Source organism: Ictidomys tridecemlineatus, chromosome 2 (genome assembly GCF_052094955.1).
Source record: "Ictidomys tridecemlineatus isolate mIctTri1 chromosome 2, mIctTri1.hap1, whole genome shotgun sequence".
Classification (NCBI taxonomy): domain Eukaryota; kingdom Metazoa; phylum Chordata; class Mammalia; order Rodentia; family Sciuridae; genus Ictidomys; species Ictidomys tridecemlineatus.
Genome location: NC_135478.1, coordinates 162,010,544 through 162,036,216, shown reverse-complemented (window position 1 = coordinate 162,036,216; position 25,673 = coordinate 162,010,544). Strand labels below are relative to the sequence as shown.

The window sequence follows — 25,673 nt, the reverse complement described above, 5'->3', positions numbered from 1 at the left end:
GAAAAATAAGTTTACAAAGTGACAGAATGCTGTCTTCCAGTTACAAAACCACATGTATGGTATAAAAATGCAACATATAATAAAGAAAAAATATACATATATGAAACATGTTTTCTGGGTACAATTCATAATTACAAAATCATATTAACTTACTCTGTAACATGGAAGCACAAGCAGGACAAATAAAGTCTCAATGATGGCATCCTGGAAAGATGTTACTCTCAGCACTTCTTGTCAAAATTGTTATTATAATTTTCTAGTTATGAATGCTTTCATATCCTAGACTGTATTTGTAAAATAAATATCTTGTTGTATACTTTTACCATTCAAGAGGCAAAAACATTAGAGTATAGAATCAGAAAATCATAGATAAGATTATTACATTTTTATATGTTAAAGAAAATTCATTCCATTATTTCTAACTCTTCAAAGTATTCTGGTTATAGATAGCTATAGGTAGATAAATACACATATGTAAATAATCATCAACAATGTTGCACACAAAATAAACCCAACGCCTAGGATAGTCAAAACATACAATCTATAAAGGTGACATTTTAAATTGTATAATTTAATCCATTATAACATTTGAGACTAAACACTGTTCACTTTATACAGAAAGTAGTAGCAATTAAGCTTGGATGTAATTATGTGCTTTTACAATTGCTAATAATAACTTTAGAATTAAAAACTGTTGTAAAATGCAAATTTAACTTCCATCCAAAATGCTAGTTTTTCAAATCAACCAGCTTTTCAGTTATTTTAGGACCCTGCCATATTCAATGATGCTGTACAGCTCTCTCTATTGCTCCTGAACAGGTAAGAAGTTCTACTGTGTAGACTTTTTCCCAAAGTTCCACCAATATATATTCTGTTAAATAATGGAGATGACAAATGTGGTTGTTTATATAATATCCTTGAATTATTAACTGAAGAATAAAGATTTTATTCTGTAAACTAAATTCTAGATCTCCTTTCCAAATGATTCAGCCCATAGATCACATATAATCAAAGTTAGAGACTGTCTAATCTTTATCTAATAGATGCTTTGTAGACCCACTTAATTTCAAACCACCCCTGAAATAAGGATGAACAAAATTAAATGGGCATTCTTCTATGATAAGCATATGCTTAATATTTAGGTACCTATTTTGTTTTACTGAATGTCACAATGTGCCTTTAGAAATTCTAAACTAGATTACATAAAATTATGAACATTTTGAAAGTTAAAATGTTTCTGGCAACATACTCCTAAGAGTGTTTTCTCTTCAGGTTGGTGCTCATGATATTTATAAAATATAAAGCTTTTATCTGGTTCATATGTTTTCTGAAAAAAACAAAAGCTTTTTCTGTGATGTTTTAAAAATTTTTCCAAATTAAGAGAACACTCAGGTAGCAAAAATAAACTCACTAAACAAAAGGGTACAAAAGAAAATAAATTACTTTTGAAACGGGCAAAGTACATTGGGTAGGCAATCAGTAGACCTACATTTTGTTTCTAAAATTTTCACCAATTTGCTATGAAAGCTTTCATGAAATAATAAATGTTTAGATCAGCATTGTGTCACAGAAAAATAAATGAATTTTAAGTTTTCTAATAGCCATATTTAAAAGTAAAAAAGCTGAAATTTTGATATTTTACTTAATCCAATATACACAAAGTATTATTACTTCAACGTGTAAACAGTAAAAAAATATTAATTAGGTGTTTTACATTTTTAAGTGAGAATTTTTTTTTCTCTTCTAATTTATTCTGATTTGTTATACATGATGGTAGAATACAATTCATTTCATATTATACACGTAGAACACAATTTTCAAGGTACTGACTGTACACAAAGTATTTTCACACCATTCATGTTTTATAGATGTACTTAGGGTAATGATGTCTAACTCATTCCACCATCATTCCTACCCCTTTGCCCCTCCTTTTCCCTCCGTCCCTGTTTGCCCTATCTAAAGTTCTTCCATTTCTCCCATCCCCCCACCATCACCATTATGCATCTACATCCTCACAAAGATGGTGTTTTACATTTTTATTACTAATTCTTCAAAACAATGTATATTTTGCACTTAGAACCTGTCTCAATTCACACAAGTCACATCTTAAGTACTTCACTGAATTTGGTACAACAGTACACTGTGCACTTTGGTTTTTGCTTACTAAATAATGCCATTTGCAAAGGATATTTTAAGGCTCTGTTTGTAACATTCTAATTCTGGTTAAAATTAATCAATGATGATATGATGCTAAGTTCTTCCACATCTCACAAATATGAGCAACCAGACTTAATCAATGTTATATATCTCCAAACAAATACAATGGCAAACTAAATGCAAAATTTTACTTAAATTTGTGAAATTATATCATAATTGTGTTTATATTATTACAAAGTTGTATGAAATCTTTTAAGAAGTTAAACTCCAAATGTTCAATAGAAATGCCATATATGGAAAAATGATAATTACCACCAACAAATCTATAAGCAGTATTTTCATTTGAAATTTTATATATATATATACACACACACACAAACATATGTATGTCTATATATACACACACAGACATACATATATATATATATATATATATACACACACATATATCTATATGTGTGTGGTGTGTATATATGTGTGTGTGTGTGTGTGTATGTATCCACTTCAATTTTCACATTAAACAGTTGTGGTTTCTAAGAAATTTGTGATGACACTCATATTTGCTAATGTATGTTTTGAGTCTAGTATGGTAAGTCATTTTGCTTAAAAATTAATGAACCTCTATGACCCAACTGGCTCTTGACTCATTGCCACACTTATCTTGAATATCCACTGTGAAAAGTTCAAAGATTTAATGTTTTAATAAGATAAAAGGAATAATTTTATGATAATGTATGCCAATTATGAAGTTAAACAATAAAAATAAACTACAAAGATAATTGAATCAAGGCAATAAATACAGGAGCAAAATTAAAGAAAATGTATATGAATATAAGAGAATTACTAAGCCTAATGTTAATTTTTTGAAAAAACTAAGATATCAAATATGCTTCTGGTGAGAAATAATGAAAAGAAAACTATCACAATAGCAAGGTCCAAATAAATAGCAAGAAAGAAAAGAGAGCACAATCAGAAACTTAATAGAATCAAAAGTAAGAGAAGTATATAAATAATTTTATGGCAATAAATGGAAAACTTCCATGAAATAGAATTATCTTTATAAAAAGATAGTCAATATCAAAAAAGAATAAAACTTCAAGTAAATCTACAACTTTTTAAAAACATAATTATAAGTTTAAAATCTTTCCTTGAATAAAACAGAATAAAAGATTTTTCGACACAAGTTTCATCAAGGTTTCAACCACAAAGTATTTCAATCTTATACTTTTGCAGAGAATGTGAGAAAAAGGAGAGTGAAACGTGGAATGACCTGTTTCCTAACTCTACAAAGCCAATATAAACTTGTCACTAAAATGCAAAAATGAAAAGGGAAAACCATATGCTCTCTCACTCCTGGTATGTGCACACAGATATCCTGAACACAATAATCAAAATGAAAATTCAGAGACATAAAAATATTTGTACTATTTGACTAACTTCAACTTTTATGAATATAAGAAAAATTACAATAAAAAGATAAATAAATGGCATTCACCATAGTAAGAGGCCAAGAAAAATTATAATCACCTCACTAGTTGCAGGAAAAAAGTATTTAATAAATCCAACAAACTGTTATGGTAAAAAGTTTTAGCAAACAAACAAAAAAAGAAATTACCCATCTAAAACCTGCAAGAAGTATTGTTAATCACGAGTGGTTAGGTATCCCTGTCAATGGTATAGCAGTTCTCCCTTGTCCAAGAAAACTTGGATTTATGAAAATATTTCACACACTGCATATACAGTTTTTTCCTCCTTTAACTCATTTATATCAAATATTTTGGTCATAATCATGCAAAGCTGACTGACTAACACAGGACTTAGAATATTTTCTCTATGTTTTGTATGCAGTGCAGACAACTGGACCTTGGGACCCAGTTGATGATGTCCCAACGTAACAGCAGATTCAGAGGCTCCAAGAGAAAAATACCATGAAAAAACTCAGTTTATAATCCAATAGTATGATAGTTCTTACTGTGAATGTTCTCCATCTTAAAGAAACTTAGTTTTGCCATACCTTAGGAGGGACTAGGCTATGGTGGCCATGAAGAAAAATGAAAGAAATAGAGTGGATGGGGAAAAGGCCAGGAAGTATGTTTACCTCCCATACTCATACAGGTTATAGGAGAGAAGATCTGAAATACCTGCAGGAAGAAAGTATTGCATGCTAAAGACAGCATACCATTTAGCAGATAAGAAACAGACAGTTGTTAAGGGCATGGTATGGCAGAAGGCATTAAGAAAATTCTCAATAAATATAGGTTGTCATCGTTTTAAAATTGATTGCTCTTAGCCAACTAGCAGAGATACAGAGTGAAATTTCTTTCAGAGGACAGTAATATATTCATCCCCAAAGAGAGCTTAAGAAGTCAGCTAGGGCTGTGTGATTAATCATTTCTAAGAATATTCAGTCTCTTGGTTATAATTTCAAAATGACAAGAAAAAATAGCAATTAGTATTTTTTATTATCTCATTTAAATCCCATGAGTGAGGTTAATGATAATGGAAGAATTATCATCTACATATTATAGATTAAGAAAGGGAAGCTTGCCCAATGTCCCAGGCCATATACTACTACTATCATCGACTCTTCAGACTAGGTAAGTTACAAACAACAGAAATTTATTTGAATCATGGGGTTTAGAGTTTGGAAATTGCAAGATCAAGGGGCCCCGTCTGGTGAGGGCTTTTTTTCTGGATTATAATATGATAGAAGGTATCACATGGCAATTCAAGAGGAAAAGGAAAAGGAAACAAAACTCCATTGTTTATAATTAACCCACTCGTATGATAACAGCCTTAATGAATGAGAGTGGTACCCCAAGAACTAAACATCACCTGAAGCTCTCATCCCTTAACACTGTCTCAAAAGTAATTAAATGTGAACATGAGTTTTGGAAGGGACATTCAGACCAAAGCAGAGAGGAAACCTGGCATGCTTTTTAGTAGCAAAACCTGAATCCAACCCAGGAAATTCAATAAAAGAAATGGTGTCTCTACAGATTTAAATTCTAGAGACTCAAAATCAGTCCTTAAACTATCTATGAAGTTCTTATCTAGAAATATAATTATTATACTAGAGATTAGGCTGCTTGAAAATAAGCTTTATATTATACTATCTCCCATCTTATTAAATTACATTCTGTTATTTTAAAAAAATGGGAGTGTCAGATTACTTTTTAACTATCAGGGACTGTCTAGGATTTAAGAGGTCCCATCGCAGAATAGACTCCAGTGTCCTGAAGTACTACAGACTATAGAACATTAGAGTTGGTTTAGTCATGTTCTGCATGAATTAGTTACTAGGGCTCTAATAACTAAGTACCACAAACCAAGCAGTTGACAATAGAAGTTTATTTACTCACAGTTTTGGAGGCCAAAATTCTAAAATCAAAATGGTGGCAGGGCCACAGTTCCTCCAAAGACTATAGGAAAAATTCTTGGTCACTTCTTTTAATTTCTGGTGGCTCTGGGCATTTCTTGGCTTGTGGCTACAAGTCCAAGCTCTGCCTCTATCTTATCATCTTTGCCTCTTTGCTGTAAGCCTTTTATAAACAACTATTGTCATTGATTCAGGGTCTACCTTAATGATCTTATTTGAGATCCTTTCATTACATCTGCGAAGAATCCTTTTTAAATCAGATGACATTCACACACTCTGACACATGGGCACAGTTTTTGGAGGACCACCATTTGACCCACTACACTATGGAAAAACTCAGTACTTTCACAGTTCCATGGGAAGCTCTGATATTGAATATCATTGAATAATGTTTTGTCATTCAGTCTGATGTCTAAGATATCACTTTACTATTGTCCCATCTGAAGGGCTTGATATGACCACATCATGAAACAAACCTGCCCTCCACATCTTGCCTTCAGATCTTTCCTCTGCTTCTGTGGAATAATTTGGAATTTCTGCTACTCTTGGCTCACTGTCATCAGTTAATTATCATCATTCTACTTTAGATTTGCCTTATTAGTTACCTTGTTGACTACACTTATGAACACAAAACCCAAGAGGTATGGTGGTTTTTTTTCTATTTTCCCTATACAGCATTGACCTTCTCTATCAAAATGAATACACATTTAATTTTTCTCAGGACCTTGATGATTTACCAAAATTTTAAGCCTATTTACTGATAAACTCTCTTTCAAGCTTAAATTTAAATGACTGCCCTAACTCTGGGGTACCTCAGCCTCAACCCAAATAGTATTAGAAGGTCAGGAACTCCAAACTGCCCACAACAAATGGATTGTTGCAGTGTGTCTCATCTTTAGTGTATTAAGAAGCACATTCTCCAAAGATTAACTTTCTCAGGATATGATACAAGGAGAATCAAGTCTTAGGCTTGCTAATATCCCTCTAAAGATTTACTATCATATACAAAAGAACTGTCTTTGAGAAAAAAAGTCAAGCACCTATCAGTCCTATATTAGCTATCTCACAAATCCAAACTTAAAACAAAAAAGTGTGTGTGTGTGTATGTGTATGTGTATTTAGAGAGAAAGAGTAAAAGTATATATAGTTTTATACATACATACATATATACACATACTTATATTTATATATGGAAAAGGAAGATAGTATGCTTGATAAAGTGATTTAATATATAAGATCTGTCTTATGAGTTATTGGGTATATACATTAAGAATTCTTTCATTAGAATAATATCTGTTCCATTAACCACCTTCCATCTGATTATTTTCATCATTACTTTATATAAAGCCTACCAACCTAAGTATTGCTTTGTGGTTGATGTTGCCTTTACAGAGAAGAAGAAAAATTTCTTCTTCATTAAAACAGTAACAATTTTCACATAAAATTGTTCTGGCTCATGCCTAATTTCATGTAGATGTATTTAAAGAACAGTGGCAGTACACATATTTCTGATGAAATCTGAAACCTAATCTTCTTTTGGATATGATTTCCGTAAAAATGATACAATTTTCAATGTTAAAATTATTTCTAAATAAAGATTCACCAAAAACTTTGAAAAAAAAATTTCCCCAAACAATCTATTTATGATTGGTTTTTACGTGTGGGCTTTCTTAAGTCCTAAAAAAAAGAAAGAAAAAAATCTCTGAACCTTTGCTTTTATTTGAGCATTCTGAACTCATTTAGCTGGAAAACCAAACTCCCTGTGGTCCCATTAAGTATGTTGCTAAGCAAACCATCTAGCACCATCTAGAAACAGGAGAATTGGATGTGAGCCAGTCTTACTCTTTGAGAGGAGGTCAGTGCATTTTAAACCAGCACATCATTAAAGCAGAAAGGTGTCTTGCTGCTGAGCCAGTTTACATTTCTTTTGGGGCAAATATACACATCTATTGACCTATGCCAAAATTGTTTTTCTTGTTTATCCCTGCCTTTAGAAACAATCTTCCATATTGCTATATAGATCTTACTTAATAAGGACTTTATTTGAAAAACAGACCTAAAGATGATCTTAAAAATCTATTTGCATATAGATCAAGCAAGGTTGTAAATTATATTCTGGATTCCACCTATGTTCTTTCCATGAGTTAAACAATCTTTTATGAGGAAATAATTTGGTGTCTCAAACTAACATTAAAAATAAAGTAGGTATGGTTTTTAAATGGATCTCCTGCTACTAAATTAAATTTGTATTAGTTTTTTAGAGCTACCATAACAAACTCCTAAAACTAGGTGGTTTTACCAACAGAAATATTGTTTGGCAGTCTAAAATACTAGAGGTCATCTAGAATCAGTGTCTTCAGGTTTGCATGAGAAACTGTTCCACATCTCTCTCTTTCTGGTGGTTTGTTAAAAATGGCAAATTTTGTTTTTTCCTTCTCTTGAAGTACTTAACTTCAGTCTTTACATGGCATACCCTCCTCCCCCGTGTCTGTCTCTGTTTCTAAGTTTTCACTTGTATAAGGGTACAGTAATACTGTATTGTAACCTGCCTTATTGTGATGGTCAATCTGAATTTTCAATTTTGTTAGACTAATCAAATTGGGTATATCAATGAGAGTGTATCATTCCTGGGAATGATTGGAATGTGGAACAGTGAACTTAGGAGGAGACCCACCCTGAGTGTTTGCAGCACAATTTGCAGATTGGTAGCCTAGAAGAAATAAAAATTCAAAAGAACGAGAAAACAAGCTGGATTCTTCTTGAGCAGGTGCTTTAATTTCCGCTATAATTGCCCGAAAGGGCATCAGACTCCAGCTCCTTCACACTAACCTAATGGATTCTGACAAATGACATTCCCTTTTCTTCTGAGGCTCCAGCTTCTTGTACTAACCAGCTCTCCAATGCACAGCAATTGTGGGATTATCCAGTTTTTGGTCCTGTAAGCCAATCTAATCAATCCCGTTTTTATGATCATACACATGTGTGTGTGCTATATATCCTGTTGGTTCTGTTCTTCTAGACCACCCTGGCTATACACTTAGTAACCTCATCTTGCGGGGGAATCCAAGATGGCAGGCCAGAGGGAGGCAGCATTCTGTGGAGCTCCGTGAACCAGGTCTCAACTAGAGGGAATACTGCTTCTCTGAAAGTGAGAGAGGACACCTGAACAGCTGCTCTCCCACAGAAATCAACAGCGCTGTGCTCCTGGGCAGGATCCAGGCCTCAATGTTAGAGCAGGACTCCAGGCTCCCAACTCCTGAAGTACTAGCCCACACAGGACTGCAAGGGCTTCAGCAGAATCACCACATTAGCACTGCTGCAGAACTCCCAGATGCCGCCACTCTGCTCCCAATCAGGAGACTCAGCTGCTACCTACCCACAAGAACTCAGGCAGCCACTCCCCTGTGGACCCCATCTACCAACAAGGGGCTCTCCCAGTTGCCTTCATCTTGCAATAGCCATAGTCCCCTAATGTGATAATCCGCCTGCCTGTACCTGGGGTCATCTCAACAAGCTCTGAAGAGAGCCAAAATCCAAAGTACTGAACATCACAGAGCTCATCTCTGAACAGATTGCACAAAGTCATTGCCCAGTTCCCCCATCCCACCTGACACCCCAGCACTGGAAGCTGAACACCTTCATCTTGGCTGACCTTCCTTGTCATATTTGGTGGGGACAGCTCCCAGATTGGAACTCCAACTGGCCAGGTACCCAGTTTCCAACTCCACCCTCTACCCAGTGGCAGTAACCCAACTCAGTAACTGCCAACAAAAAAACAGCTCTAAGTAGGACCAGTGCGCAGTGCAACCAGGGCACAGCCCATAGGAGCCTGGGGAGAGAGGTCCTTTAATTGGGAACTGCTAAGGAAGAGAGAGATGATGCAAAAGTTTCTAGACTAACAGAGAGTCCAAAAACTGGGAAATCCTCAGGTAAGATAGGAAGATAGGAATGGGCGATCAAGTCATAGGAGCAGACCCAAAAAGAGAACCTTGAGGTGCAGTCTCCCTGTAGGGACTGGCAGGTGCCACACCTCACTTCCATGCACCCTGCACCAGGACCAGCCTTCCCACCCTGGTTATCTTCACAATCTTGAGGGTGGAGATACCAGCTAACAATAGATAACCCCATCTACTTGATGAGAAGGAAAACAGGAAAGAAACTGATCTCCAATACATCCACAATCCTGGTTTCTTCCTTCAAGACTTTTTCTTTTTTCTCGTTTTCTTCTCCCCCTCTATCGTCCCAACTTCACATCCCCAACATATGTAAAAACAAGTACTTTGCATGAAATAGAATTTTGAAGACTGGTACATCTTAATAATATATTAGAAGTGTGTTGTATATGCCTTTTTCCCCCTCCAATTTTTACTATTTTTAACATCCTTTATTTTTCTAAATACATAAGTGTGTTTGTTTTATATACTCTACTGTCTTCCCACTTACTTGTCTACCTCAAATTACTTTCTGTCTATTCTCTTGATACTAACCCTCTTCATTAGATTTCACACTTCCTAAGATATATTAATTCTATATCCTCACATCCTACCTACTCAGCATATCATCCTATGCCTCACCCCCAGTTCATCATCCATTGACAGAAACTGTAAACCCTTTTACAAACCAATTGATTATATTATAGATAACAATCAAATTCAACATTTCTATACATTGTGTCCAAACTGTAAACATCTTAATAGCAACAAATTGTTCACAGGTGGTATACTGTTGACATTGGTGTCTGTTAACATTGTCCTTCCCCACAAAGGAGAGGTATTGGAACCCTACAGGAGCACTATTAGCCTTTAGGGTAAAAAACAATAACACCCTGGACTCACAGCACTAGAAGGAAAGATACACGAGCAACATGAAAAGACAATGTGAAAAAAGTACCCCAAAAAATCAAGATACCACAGTATTAGAATACATGGCTAGCACAGCAGAAGAAATTACAGAGAAGGAGTTCAGGATTTACATAATTAAAATGTTCAATGAATTAAAGATGATATAAGAGAGCAAATATAGGCAGCAAAAGATCATTTCAACTAGGAGCTACATAAACAAATATAGGAAGCAAAAGATATTTCAATAGGGAGATAGATGTTCTAAAAATAAACCAAACAGAAATCCTTAAAATGAAAGAAACTGTAAACTAAATTAAAAGTTCAACTGAAAGCATCACCAACAGAGTGGACTACTTTGAAGATAGGACATCAGACAATGCAGACACATATATAATCCTGAAAAAAATGTAGATCACACAGTGAAAATGTTAAGAAGCCATGGGCAAAACATTCAAGAAATATGGAATAGCATAAAAAGACCAAATTTAAGAGTTATTGGAATAGAGGAAGGCACAGAGTCCCAACCCAAAGTAATGAAAAGTGTATTCAATGAAATAATATCAGAACACTTTCGAAACATGAAGGATGAATTGAAAAACCAAATTCAAGAAGCCTACAGGATGCCAATAGATCCACACTGAGGCACATTATAATAAAAATGCTCAACATACAGAATAAGGAGAGAATATTAAAAGCCATGAGAGAAAGGAATCAGATTACATATAGGAGAAAACCAATTAGGATAATGGCAGAATTTTCCAACACAAATCCTGAAAGCTAGAAAATCCTGGAACAACATATATCAAGCTCTGAAACAAAAGTTAAAAGAATTTACAGCTAGAAAACCAGCACTAAAAATATCTTGGGCAAAATATTCCATGAAGAGGAAGCAAAAAAAAAAAAAACAATGCAAATCAGAAGAAGGTGGTATTACCCTAAAGGAAAAACTAATCAAAGAAGAAAATCAAGTCAAGTTAAATAACAAAAATAAAAATATATGGCTTGGAATACAAATCATGTCTAAATAATAATCCTGAATGTTAAGGGGATAAACTTGCCAATCAAAAGACATAGGCTAGCAGATTGGATTAAAAAAGAGGCCTAACAATATGCTGCCTCCAGGACACTCATCTGATAGGAAAAGACATACACAGACTAAAAGTGAAAGGTTGGGAAAAACTATACCACTCACATTAACTGCGGAAGCAAGCAGGAGTTTCCATCCTTGTATCAAATGAAGTAGACTTCAAGCTAAAGTTAATCAAAAAGAATAAAGAAGGGCATTTCATACTGTTCAAGGGAACCATACACCAACAAGACATAACAATTATAAACAGATATGCCCCACAAAATGGAGCATCTATGTTCATCAAACAAATTCTTCTCAAGTTCAAGAGTCAAATTGACCATAGCACAATAATCTTGGGTGATTTTAACACACCTCTCTAGCTACTGGATAGATCTTCCAAACAAAAGTTGAACAAATAAATTATAGATATCAAAAGAATACAATTAATAACTTTGACTTAACTGACAGATATAGAATATTTCATCCTTCAACAAGGAAATATACTTTCTTCTCAGCAGCACAAGGATCCTTCTCTAAAATAGACCATATAATACGCCACAAAGCAACTCTTACCAAATACAAAAAAGTAGAGATACTACCCTACATTCTATTAGATCATAATGGGATGAAATTAGAAGTCAATGACAAAATTAAAAATAAAGATTATTTCTCCCATGCTTTCACTCCCTATCCCACTATGAATCAGCTTCCTTATATAAAAGAAAACATTTGGCATTTGGATTTTTAAAATTGGCTAACTTCACTTAGTATTATCTTCTATAACTCCATTAGAGGGTTGAAGGGAAAGGGATGGAGGATGGGGTTATTAATGATGGTGGAATGTGATGATCATTATTATCCAAAGTACAGGTATAAAGACATGAATTGATGTGAATTTACTTTGTATACAACCTGAGATATTAAAAATTGTGCTCTATATGTGTAATAAGAATTGTAATGCATTCCACTGTCATATATAAATTTAAAAAAATACTCCAACACCTGGAGACTAAATACTATGCAACTGAATGAACAATGGGTTGCAAAAGACATCAAGGAGGAGATTTAAAAATTCTTATAGGTAAATGAGAACATGCACAGAACACATAGAAATCTCTGGGACACTATTAAAGCAGTACTAAGAGGAAAGTTCATTGCAAGGAGTTCATTCAATAAAAGAATAAAAAGTCAACAAATAAGTGACCTAACATTACATCTCAAAGCCCTAGAAAAAGAAGAAGAAATCAACACCCAAAGCAGTATAAGACATGAAATAATTGAAATTAGAGCTGAAATCAATAAAAATTATAGCAAGAGAAACAATTGAAAAAACAAAAAGTTGGTTCTTTGAAAAATAAATAAAATTGACAGACCCTTAGCTATGCTAACAAAAAGGAGAGAGGAAACTCAAATTACTAACATAGATGATGAAAAAGGTAATATCATAACAGACACTACAGAAATACAGAAGTTAATTAGAAAATATTTTGAAAACTTGTACTCTAATAAAATAGAAACTATTGAAGACATTGACAAATTTTTAAGTCATATGACTTGCCCAAATTGAATCAGGATGATATACACAATTTAAACAGACCAATATCAAGAGATGAATTAGAAAATACCATCAGAAGCCTACCAACCAAGAAAAGCCCAGAACTGGATGGATACACAGCCAAGTTCTACAAGACCTTTAAAGAAGAACTAATACCAACACTCTTCAATTTATTTCATAAAATAGAAAAAGAGGAAGCACTTCCAAACACATTCTATGAGGCAAATATAACCCTGATTCCAAAACCAGGCAAAGACACATCAAAGAAAGAAAACTGGAATTTAGGCCATTATCTCTAATGAACATATATGCAAAAGCCTCAATAAAATTCTGGGAAATGGAATACAAAAACATATCAAAAAGATATTGTACCATGATCAAGTGGGATTCATCACATCAATAGACTTAAAGATAAGAATCATATGATCTTCTCAATAGATGCACAAGAAGCATTTGACAAAATGCAGCACTCCTTTATGTTAAAAAAAACTAGAAAAATTAGGGATAATAGGAATATATCTCAACATTGTAAAAGTTAACTATGCTAAGCCCCACGCCAACATCATTCTAAATGAAGAAAAATTGAAAGCATTCCAATTTTCCAAAGTGGAACAAGACAGGGATGCCCTTTTTCACCATTTCTACTTAACATAGTTCTTTAAACACTGGCCAATTAGACAGACAAAAGAAATTAAATGGATATGCACAGAAAAAGAAAATCTCAAATTAGCACTATTTGCTAAAGATATGATTCTATACCTAGAAGACCCAAAAAGTTCCACCAGAAAACTTCTAGAACTAGTAAATAAACTCAGCAATGTAACAGGATATAAAATCAACACCCATAAATCAAAGGCATTTCTGTATATCAGTGACAAATCCTCAGAAAGGAAAATGAGAAAAACTACCCCATTTATAATAGCCTAAAAAAAAAATACTTGGGAATCAATTTAATGAAAGTGATGAAAGATCTATGCAATGAAAACTACAGAACCCTAAAGAAAGAAATCAAAGAATACTTTAGAAGATGGAAAGATCTACCTTGAATAGATAATTCTCAGAAGATAATATACAATCAGTCAAAAAATATATGAAAAAATGTTTATCATCTCTAGCAATTAGAGAAATGCAAATCAAAACTACTTAAAGATTTCATCTCATTCCAGTCAGAAGGGCAGCTATTATGAATACAAACCACAATAATATTGGTGAGGATGTGGGGGAAAAGGTACACTCATACATTGCTGGTGGGACTGCAAATTGATGCAGCCAATATGGAAAGAAGTATGGAGATTCCTTAGAAAACTGGGAATGAAACCACCATTTGACCCAGCTATCCCTCTCCTAGGTCTATACCCAAAGGACTTAAAAACAGCATACTACAAGGTCACAGCCACATCAATGTTTACAGCAGCATAGTTCACAATAGCTAAATTGTGGAAACCAATCTAGATACCCTTCAGTAGATGAATGGATTAAAAAATGTGGCATATATACACAATGGAATGTTACTCAGCAATAAAACAATAAAATCATGGCATTTCTAGGTAAATGGATGGAGTTGAAGAAGATAATGCTACTTATATAATCTAATTAGCCAATCCCCAAAAAACAAATGTTGAAAGTTTTATCTGATATAAGGAGGCTGATTTATAGTGGGGTAGGGAGAGGGAGCATGGGAGGAATAGACAAACTCTAGATAGGGAAAAGGGGTTTGAAGGGAAGGGATCGGGCACAGGGTTAGAAATGATGGTGGAATGTGATGAACATTATTACACAAAGTACATGTATGAAGATACAAATTGGTGTGAATTTAATTTGCATACAACCAGAGATATGAAAAATTGTACTGTATATGTGTAATATGAATTGTAATGCATTCAACTGTCATATTTAAAAAATTAATTAAAAATTAATTTAAAAACAGTTTAAAAATAACCTTTTCTTAACTGAATGGTCTGCAAAGACCTTCTTTTCAAATAAGGTACATTCACAAATACTAAGGGTTAGGTCATAAACATAATTTTGGGGAATACATTTCAATCCATTGCAAAATGTATTCATGAAGAATTATAAGAGATTACATTGTCATTTCCAAAGGTTCTACTCTTCTGGTATTTTTGGGAGGTTGTTTATGGTGGGTTTTGTTATTTTAATTTTCTCTATTAGACTTTAAAAATAACACGGTTAATTCAAATTCATAAAAGAAATATATATGGAGTTAAAAAATGATCTATAATAGCACATAACACTATTGATAAAACATCCTCATAAATTATTTTCTTGTTTACACACACATACATCCAGTGTTTTATCTCTAAAGGTAACAAGGTTTTGCAGGTGAAATGGCTGAAACTGACTCAAGTGTGTTTGGCATATATTATTATTTAAAATTGGGAAGAAAAAAACAATTCAAAAACTCCTGTCCCAAAACAGAAAAAGACTCCTTTTTTAGTTTGTGTTACTCTTTTCCCTGTGAGGGGACCCAGTAACTAAGCAGAGAAAATGAGGCAACCTTTAAAGAAGAAAAACTGGGTGTGCAGCAAATAGATTGACTAGAAGATAAAGGCCACTTTGAGAATAGAACTCTGCTTCTGCAATTACTCCAGTTGATCTTGGAAGAGGCAAAAGTCCAGAACAACTAGTTAGGACCATAGTGTTCACAAACACAGTAATCTGAAAGAAGACTGAGACAAAAGAGTAGCCCACACTATAAAAGTGAAAGCCAATACCCTTAAGAATAAGAGTCTATTGTGAATTGAGCAGCTATAAACATTGATGTGGCTGCATCACTGTAGTATGCTGATTTTAAATCCTTTGGGTGTGAGCTGAGGCATGGAATGAATGGGCCAGATAATGGTTGCATTCCAAGGTGTCTAAGGTATCCCTCACTGCTTTCCAGAGTGGTTGCACCAATTTGCAGTCCTACAAGCAATGTATGAGTGTATCTTTTTCCCCACATCCTCACCACATTTACTGTTACTTGTATTCTTGATAATTGCCATTCTGACTGGAGTAAGATGAAATCTCAATGTAGTTTTAATTACATTTCTCTAATTGATAGAGATGGTGAAAATTTTTTCATATATTTTTGATGATTCATATTTCTTCTGTTAAGTGTCTATTCAGTACCTTTGTCCATTTATTGATTGGATTATTTGTTTTGTTGGTGTTAAGTTTTTTGAGTTCTTTGAATATCCTACAAATCAATGCTGTATCTGAGGTGTGGGTGGTGGAGATTTTCTACCATTCTGTACTCTCTCTTCATGTTCTTTGTTGTTTCTTTTATTGTGAAGAAGCTTTGTAGTTTGATGCCATCCCATTTATTGATTCTTCATTTTACTTCTTCTGCTTTAGGAATCTTACTTCAATGGTGAATGGGTAAAGAGAATGTGGTATATATACACAATAGACTATAATACAGCCATAAATAAGAATGAAATTATGGCATTTGCCAGTAAATGGATGGAACCGGAGAATATATGTTAAGTGAAATAAGCCAGTCTCCTGGCCTCCCCCCGAAAAAAACAAAGGCCAAATGTTCTCACTGATATGTGGATACTCACCCATAACAAGGGAGGGTAAGGAGGGGAAGAAAAAGTTTATTGGATTAGATAAAGGGGAAAAAAAGGGAAGGGAAGGAGGATGGTAGTAGGAAAGGCAGTAGAATGAAGTGAACATAACTTTGCTATGCTCATGTATGAATACACAACCAGTGTAACTCCACGTCATGTTCAACCACAAGAATGGAATCAAAATTGTAATGGGTTGCTCCCCATGTATGTATAACACGTCAAAATACACCCAACTGCCATGTATATCTAAAACCAACAAATGTTTAAAAAAGGAAATAAAAAAGAATTAGAGTCTATAGTAACCAGAAGAATCAGCACTGGAAGTAGATATAGAGAGGTAGAGGATTCAATCTAAAGGAGAGGATAATCCTAGAAAACAGTGCCCTACAAATCTACACATTTACTGATATGTCTAAGTTACAAGATCTGAGGTTTCCTATCATCATCTCTCTAACTCCTAGTTTTCTGTACTTGAAATGAGTCTTAAGAGTAGAAACATGAAGCTTGAGATAAACAATCTTAGTATGTAAGAATTCAGTGATTTTACTTTAAAATCAGACTATACAAAATATGTCTGATTCCTCAAGACACAAAAGGAAAGTTCTGACTGTTTATTTGATTATAATTTATTGGTTAATTTTTATCTCTGGAGATTCAGTATAAAAAATCCAAAACCTTCTTATGTATAAAGTAATGAATACGACCAGATTTTTTCAGCAATCACTTCTAGAGTCCTGTGCTAAAAATTAAAATGTGCACATAGACACAGAGTCACACAAATACACAAAGTACACATGAACACCATATGGCATACATTTATTTTTAAAATGACCATGAATTAAATTGTCCCAAGTGAACTTCTCCATATTGTACTACTTTGGACTTATTAGACTCTCATGAGGGTAGCATAAAATCAACCTTCTGAAGCACTGATATCAAGGGAAATAGTTCAACCACTGAATTTTATAAATATCACAACAAGCAATTAAATATTTGTCGTTATAGCCCATAGAAACAGATAGAAACAATAAATGACAGCCTGTAGAATACAAATCATTTAAAGGGTATTTGCTTCCATTTCCAAGATTTAAGATTCTTTTGCTTCAACAGACAATATGGTAAATTGAACAATTATGAAAAATGAATAAAGTTAGATATTTAAAGCCAAATGTTTAAAATCAAAGAATCAAGGTGGAGGAAGTCTAAAATCCTGAAAGAAATTTACCAATATTGTGATAAGACTGGGGTTTACATAGGATAGATATGTCTTAGGATAATCCTTAAACAGGAAGAAACATGAATAATTTTTCATTTAAATTTTATTTCTGTTGCTTCCAAAAAATCAGGTATCTTACTCTAAAAGCAAATAGTAATATAAGTGAAATACATTTTTAAAAATTAGAAATATAAGCTTCAAGTAATAAAATATAATAGGGGTGGGTTAAAGAAATAAGGGGTCAATGGCAGTATTAATGTCCCTCAAAAAGTAATATAAAGTCAGAAGGATTTCAATGTTGTGAACATATATACTATTTAGGCTATATTCTGAAGATAAAGATATCATATATGTCACTTGCTAAATCTGTTTGCTAACTATTCTGAAACATAAAGGATTTTCATAATAAAAGCATGTGTCATGGTACTAGTTTCCAAGCATATTCCACTCAATTTTGAAAAAAAGATAAAATCCATATTAACTACAATATTAGACTAATTCAATATCAAATATAATCTACAAATTGGAACAATATGATGCAATTTCTCATATCTTGATATATTTTCAATGTGGAAATGTATACGTCATATTATGAAAGAATTCTTAAAAGGATACACCATTAAATTAATTAAAATCAACTTGAAATCGACACACAAGCAAAGAATTCAGGGTGCAATCTTGCAAAGCTACTGTGCATATTATTTATGTAGGCAATAGAATCACTGTTTTCTCTATGGCAAATAAGTAAATGTAGTCTTCCAAAGGACTATTACTTTACCACATGATATAAACAAATAAACTATATGTGAAGTCTATAAAAATTCCAGCAAAACAAAACAAAAACAAAATTTAGGTCATGAACACTCCAGGAGATTCTAATTTCCAAGAAATGGGACTTGCTTTCCAAGAATTAACATCACTACTGAAGGGCTACAGTCACAGGAAGATTTTCAATGACTTCAATTTTCTCTTCAAAGTTTAACATAATTAGATGATGTGGTTTAAAAATTTATCCTAGATAAATACAAGCCTATTTGTCAGATATTACACTTCACTGATAAATTATTGTTTAGAAATTGATTTTTTAAAACACATTTGTAAAATAACTTTCCTAGATGAGTAAAAATTTAAGTATTAACAACAGACAAACTAATATTAATACAGAATGAAAAAACAAAAAATGACTTACTATCTAATTGAGAAATATTAGGGTCACATCATGTTGGACAATGCTCACTAAATTTTTATTGCATTATATTCAATCATTTATCTAGAGAAAAGAAATATTGTACATTACAAAATATAATAGAAACTAAATAATCCCTTCATTTTGGAAGCCAGGAATTCTACATCTACTTAAGAAATTAACTGCCAAAGACCATACTGCAAACTCACCAGGTTTTAAACTGCTTGAAGACATTCATGTTATATTAATTTCTATTGTATGTCCTATATTCAGATAGTTCCAAGCATCTAATAAATTCAATGAACAATTTAGTCAAAATGTCTCACTCTTCAAGCTCTTTTAATCATAAAAAGAACTCAAGGGTTATTATTGCTACCCACTCACACACAATCCAAACAAAATCTACATTTATTATATTGCAAATACAATTTTCAATTGTAAAAACTTCAAAGGTGTGATTACTCCTCTTACATGATCGGACATCCTACTGACTACAAATGGTCAGAAGTGCTAACTTTATCACTTCCCCATTAGTGACATGGATGATAAAATATATTTTTCGAAGCCAAATAGCATTAAACTTAATAATTTGATTAAATGATTTATATATTAGCATAACATGTCATTAAATCTTGAATTCCACAGGGTTTAACTTGTGACTGCTCCATACTACGCATGTGACAAGTTATATAATTTCTCCTTGCCTTAGTTTCCTCATCTATAAATGATGATAAAGTCATCACAAGGCTATTGTGAGATTAGATTAATATATGTAAAATATATAATATATACCTGTTATGTAAACATTATGTAAGTACTTGTTAAGTGCTACAACATACATGCCATTAGTGGCATACTGATGTGGCTATTATTAACTAATTTAATGGAAGAGAATGGATAATCTTACATAACAATTTATGAAAAACTGATTACACATGCCCATAAGGAAGAAAATGTTGCAACTCTAAGAAATAAATTGAGGCAACCTAAATGAGTGAATTATTGGCCCACTCTTAGTTTCTGATCCCATTTTTGTCACATGCTACTTGTGATTACTTGGTAAACTTTCCTGTGATGCTGAGAAGGTGAAGTGAGTGTTCGCCCACTAGACAAGGAATGATGTTGAGAGAGTGTGTGACCTTTACATATTGCTGGAAATACTTATGATGACAATAATGGTTTGGGGACATATGCATGCGTTCTTTTTCTTGTCTGTAGATGGTTATCTATAACTTTGAGAGTAATAGTGAATGTTTCTGGAGTGAAAGTATAACTTTCAATACTTAGTAAGATAGCAAATATAACCTGCCTCTTGGGATGTTTGGCCTATTATCAGAACAAGTCAGGAGTGAAATGTAATCCATCTAGTAAATGGGAATAAAATGATGTGCAGATTAATCAGTTACAGGAAATATCAAGAAAATGTAGATGAAATATGAGAAAAAGCTTAGAAGATTGCTGAAACATTTAAGAGAACCAATGCAATAACCTATTGTTCTTTCTTCTATCTTTTCACGATCTTATCTCCAAAGAAAGGAAATAAATCTAAAAATTTAAACTACTATTCTAAAAATATCTACCTTAAAGTAATGTTAAGTATAATAGTTTAGCAATGCTTACATATCATTTTGAACATGTTAAAATGTATTGTAAACATCAACCCTTCTCAGAAATATGATCATTCATGGGTTCCTTATATGGAAAAGAATCCTTCAATTCTCATTACCTGCTAATCATAAAGTAAATTACAAATAAATATATACATACTCATGTAAGAAGATTTTTTTTTAACCAACTGGGGCCTTGGGCCTTATTTCTTTTGGAATGATACTTTAATCAACAGCAACATGACTATAAACATGTCAATTAAAAATAATATTTCACAACTGAATAACTAATATTTCAGTTACTTCATACAGGTTAATCTCCTTGCATATTTAAAAATAAGACCAACAAGGCAAGTAATCAAATCAGAAAAATGAGGCAGACATAAGTTTAATGACTTCCTACAGATGGTGCATAGAAAAACCTAGTCTTCTAATTGTATTCAATGCACAGCACCCCCCCCCACACACACACACAGGCACATTTACACAGCTATTGCTTTAAACTAAAATCTATCTCTTCACTGTATGTGTTATTTTCTCAGCTACTACCTCAACCAAACATATTGCTGAATTTCAAAGTTCAGAGTACTTTCAGGAAATATACAGCACAAATCTTTTGGCCCTTGTTTGCTTATTCTTAAATTTCATGATTACATTCTCCCTGCTTCAAAAAATTCTATTACTGTCTGAAAAACTATTAACTAGCCTCCTATTGACTCTAGTAAAATAATTATTGAGAAAACAACACAGCCCCATAAAGTATGTGCATGAAAACAAATATAATCTCTTCTTGGCACAGACACATAAACTCAAATTGCAAAGAGAGTATCTGAAAGATATTTTGGGATCAATACTTGTGCAGTAAACGGTCACAGAGAAATATGAAAAGAAAGGGAGGTATACATACATAAAGCTCAGCATTAAAAGAATTCCTTAAAGTGAGCAGGACATTCCAAAGAATAAAAAGTTAATAAATAAAAGATAAATAGTCCCCTGGTAGAATATGAGGCATATGCTAGGCATTTAATAATTTCTTATTGTCATAAAGGATGTTCATGTTTTATGATAAAAATGTTGAACTCTATTAAATTTAAAGTATTTTGAAGAATATCAGATATTATATGAAAAAATCACAAAAACTTACTGTCTTCATGTCAGAATCCTCTTGATACTGTGTATTCCAGAGCACTCTACATAGATAGCACTCTTATTACTATCTTGCTTCTATTTCTCACTCACTTAGCAGATAGTCAAGGAAAAGGTTTAACAAGAGCAGCCAACTTTTTCTGACCCTGGATATGGGAAAGGTCAGGTATTAGATCAACTATACATCAACTGAGGCCCTAGATCACGCTGACATGCCTGGCTTCTAGTACAAAACCTTTTTGAAACAACCACCAAATTTTAAAAACTGAATATTTTACATTAATAGGCAATTGAATAAAAAGCTTTCCTAATTTGAATTTTAAAAATTAAAACCTGGGCTCAGACGATAGCTCAGTGGCAGAATATTTGCCTAGCATGCATAAGGAACAGGGTTCAATCCTCAACACCACATAAAAATAAACAAATAAAATAAAGGTTCATTCTGTCCATCTACAACTACAAAATATAAAAATAAATTTTAAAATTACAACCTAAAAATCCAACTTTCATCCAAAAGAGGCAGTAAACAATGAGAAAAATCCTGCCTTTTTAATGATAATCAGGATGAGGCCCTCAAGTTTTCCTTGTTATTTATTCATCCCTAAAATGAAGAAAGTAAGATTTTATATCCTAAAGAAGCTGATATGAAGATTAAAGGATAAAATTGACAAGAAAAATGACATTTTTGTTTTTACCTTTTAATTAATGTATAAGTCACAGGGTGAAATTCATTCTCATAAAGAACAAAAAGCTCAAATTACAAGAATTTAAAATGGAAAATAGCGCAATACTAGTGACCCCACAGAAATGTACAGAAATTATATATTTCTAAGTATTTATAAATTATAAAGGAAAATTATATCAATAGATTAGATAACTTAGATCAAATGACGAATTACCTAGAAAAACACAAATTATTAAAGTGATCTCAAGAAGAAACAATCTGAAAAGACCTATAATAAGAGATTCAAGCAGTAATTAAAACATCAAAAAGAAGACCAGGTCCAAATGGTTTTGCTACTAAATTTTACCCAAATAAATAGATTCATGTAATACCAAGTCTTCACAAAGTCTTCTAAAGTAGAAGGGAACTTGCTCTTAACTCAATCTATAAAGCCAGTATTTCCCTAATACCATATCATCGTAAGAAAAATATAGACCAATATCTCCTATGAATATTGTTATGATTTGAATGTGGTCCCCAAATTTTGTGTGTTGCATTAGTGTTCAGTAGAACAATGTTGGGAAGTGGTACATAATAAGAAATTATTATTAGGCCATGATGGTTCATCCCCCTGAGTGGGTCAATGTCATTAACATGATAGTAGGTTAGTTCCAGCAAAAGGCCAGATTAAGGATGTTACAATAACAAGTTTGCCTCATTCTTGCTCATTTACTCATTTTTTTGCAATTTCTTTCCTTTACACTTCTGACACTAGGTGACCCAGCAAGAAGACCCAGCCAGATGATAAGCAGATATGGGTGGCATATTCTAGAACGTCCCAGCCTCCAAAACCATAAAACAAATAAATATCTTTTCCTTATAAATACTGAGTCTTGTGGTATTCTATCATAACAACACAAAATTGACTAGAAGAAATACAAATGCAAAAATATCAACTAAATACTAGCAAATGGAATGCAACAAAATGTAAAAATAACTATACACCATAACCAAATGGGATTTATACCAGGGTTGCAGGATTGGTTAAACATCTCAAAAATCAAATAATGTAATATATATTAAAACAAATTTAAAAAAACTCATCTTCATCTCAATAATTGTAGAAAAATATATCTTTGATAAAATCCAAAATTCTTTATGATTAAAAAAACAAACAAAATCACACTCAACAAATTAGAAATTGAAGGGAATTTCAACGACTTGATAATTGGCAGAAAAATCTACAGCTAGCATCATATTTAATGGTGAAAAACCGGCCTTGTTCCTTCTAAAACTAGGAAGAAGAAAGGGATATCTGAATCTTGCCACTTCTATTCAATATTGCATTAGAGTTCTAGCCAGAGCAAGTAAGCAAGGAAAAGAAATAAAAGGCATTCCAGATTGGAATGGAATAAAACTAATTCTATTCTTAGATTCCATGATTTCATAATTAAAAGTTCACTAAAACATATAAGAAAAATTATAAAATTCATTAAGGGGTTGTAGGATACAACCTCTAGTACATGAAATATTATGTCTATATACATGCAAACAATGATCCAAAAATAAAATTTTAAAAATTCTAATATAATAGCATCAATAATAACAAAATATATAGGCATAAATTTAAGAAGTAAAAATATTTCTACTCTGTAAACTACAAAACAATATTAAAAAAAATGAAAGAATAAATAAATGAAAATATATTATTTTTTCCATAATAACTTTGCAATTATGGGAATAAACTCTAAATGATATACAATTTAAAGTGGTATAATTTTCATTGGAAAGAAAAATGACTGCTATTTAGAAATTGAGAAAATAGTTCTAAAATTCATATTGCATTTAAAGAGACCTTGAACAGCCAAAACAATATCGAAAACAAAAAACAAAGTAGGAGAATCACATTCTTGAATTAGAACTTATTTCAAATGAACAGTAATCAATAAAATGTTGTGGTTTCACAAAAATCTATACAGACTAATGGAACAAAATTGAGAGTTCAGAAATAAACTCATATATTTCTGATTGACTAATTTTTAACAAGGGTACAGAGTCTATCCAATTCGGACATAGTGCTTCAATAAATTGTTCTAGAACAACTGGAGATCTACTTGCAAAACAATGAATATGGCCCAGAATATATAACTCTTACAACTCTTCATACAGAATACTTGCAACTTAATAAAATGAAAGACAATATAATTAAAAAACATGTAAGGCAATAAACAACTTTTCTAAATACAATCAGAAAATGACCAATAAGCACATGAAAAAAATGCTCAAAACATTAGTCATCAGGAAAATATAAATTAAAACCACAATGACAAAAATGGCATGATATTGGCATGAAAATAGACTTGTAGACACATGGTACAGAGTAGAGGACACAGACACAAACCCACATAAATATGGTTATGCCATACTAGACAAAGATGCCAAAAACATTCACTGGAGAAAAGATAGCCTATTCAACAAATGGTGCTGACAAAACTGGAAATCCAAATGTAGCAAAATAAAATTAAATATCTATCTCTCACTATGCACAAAAATCAACTCAAATTGGATCAAAGACTTAGGCATTAGAACAGAGATACTGCACCTAATAGAAGAAAAAGTAGGCCCAAATCTTCACCACGTTGGCCTAGGATCTGACTTCTGTAATAAGACTCCTAAAATGCATGAAGTAAAATGAAGAATCAACAAAAGAAATGAATTCAAATTAAAAAGCTTTTTCTCAGCAAAGGAAACAATCAATAATGTGAGGAGAGAGTCTACAGATTAGGAGAAAATCTTTGCCACATGCACCTGTGATAAAGCATTAATCTCTAGGATATATAAAGAACTCAAAAAACTTGACACCAAAAAACCCCATATAACCCAATCAATAAATGGGCTGAGGAACTGAACAGACACTTCAAAGAAAAAGAAATACAATCAATCAACAAATATATGAAAAAGTATTCAACATCTCTAGCAATCTGCAAATCAAAACTACACTAAGATTTCATCTCATTTCTATCAGAATGGCAGTTATCAAGAATACAGGCAACAGGGGCTGGGGCTGGGGCTCAGTGGTAGCACACATGCCTGGCATATGTGAGGCACTGGATTTGATTCTCAGCACCACATATAAATAAATAAAATAAAGGTCTATCAACAACTATATATATATATTTATATATAATATTTTATATAGATATATACATTTTAAAAAGAATAAATGTTGGCGAGGATGTGGAGGAAAAGGTACACTCATACATTGCTGGTGGGACTGT

At 32.7% G+C, this 25,673-nt stretch overlaps 1 protein-coding gene across 3 annotated transcripts in view; it reads right to left on the bottom strand.

The window, feature by feature from the left end:
• Immp2l (inner mitochondrial membrane peptidase subunit 2) overlaps positions 1-25,673 on the bottom strand; it is an 868,756-nt gene that overhangs the window by 470,597 nt on the left and 372,486 nt on the right. The gene's annotated exons all lie outside the window — the stretch shown is intronic.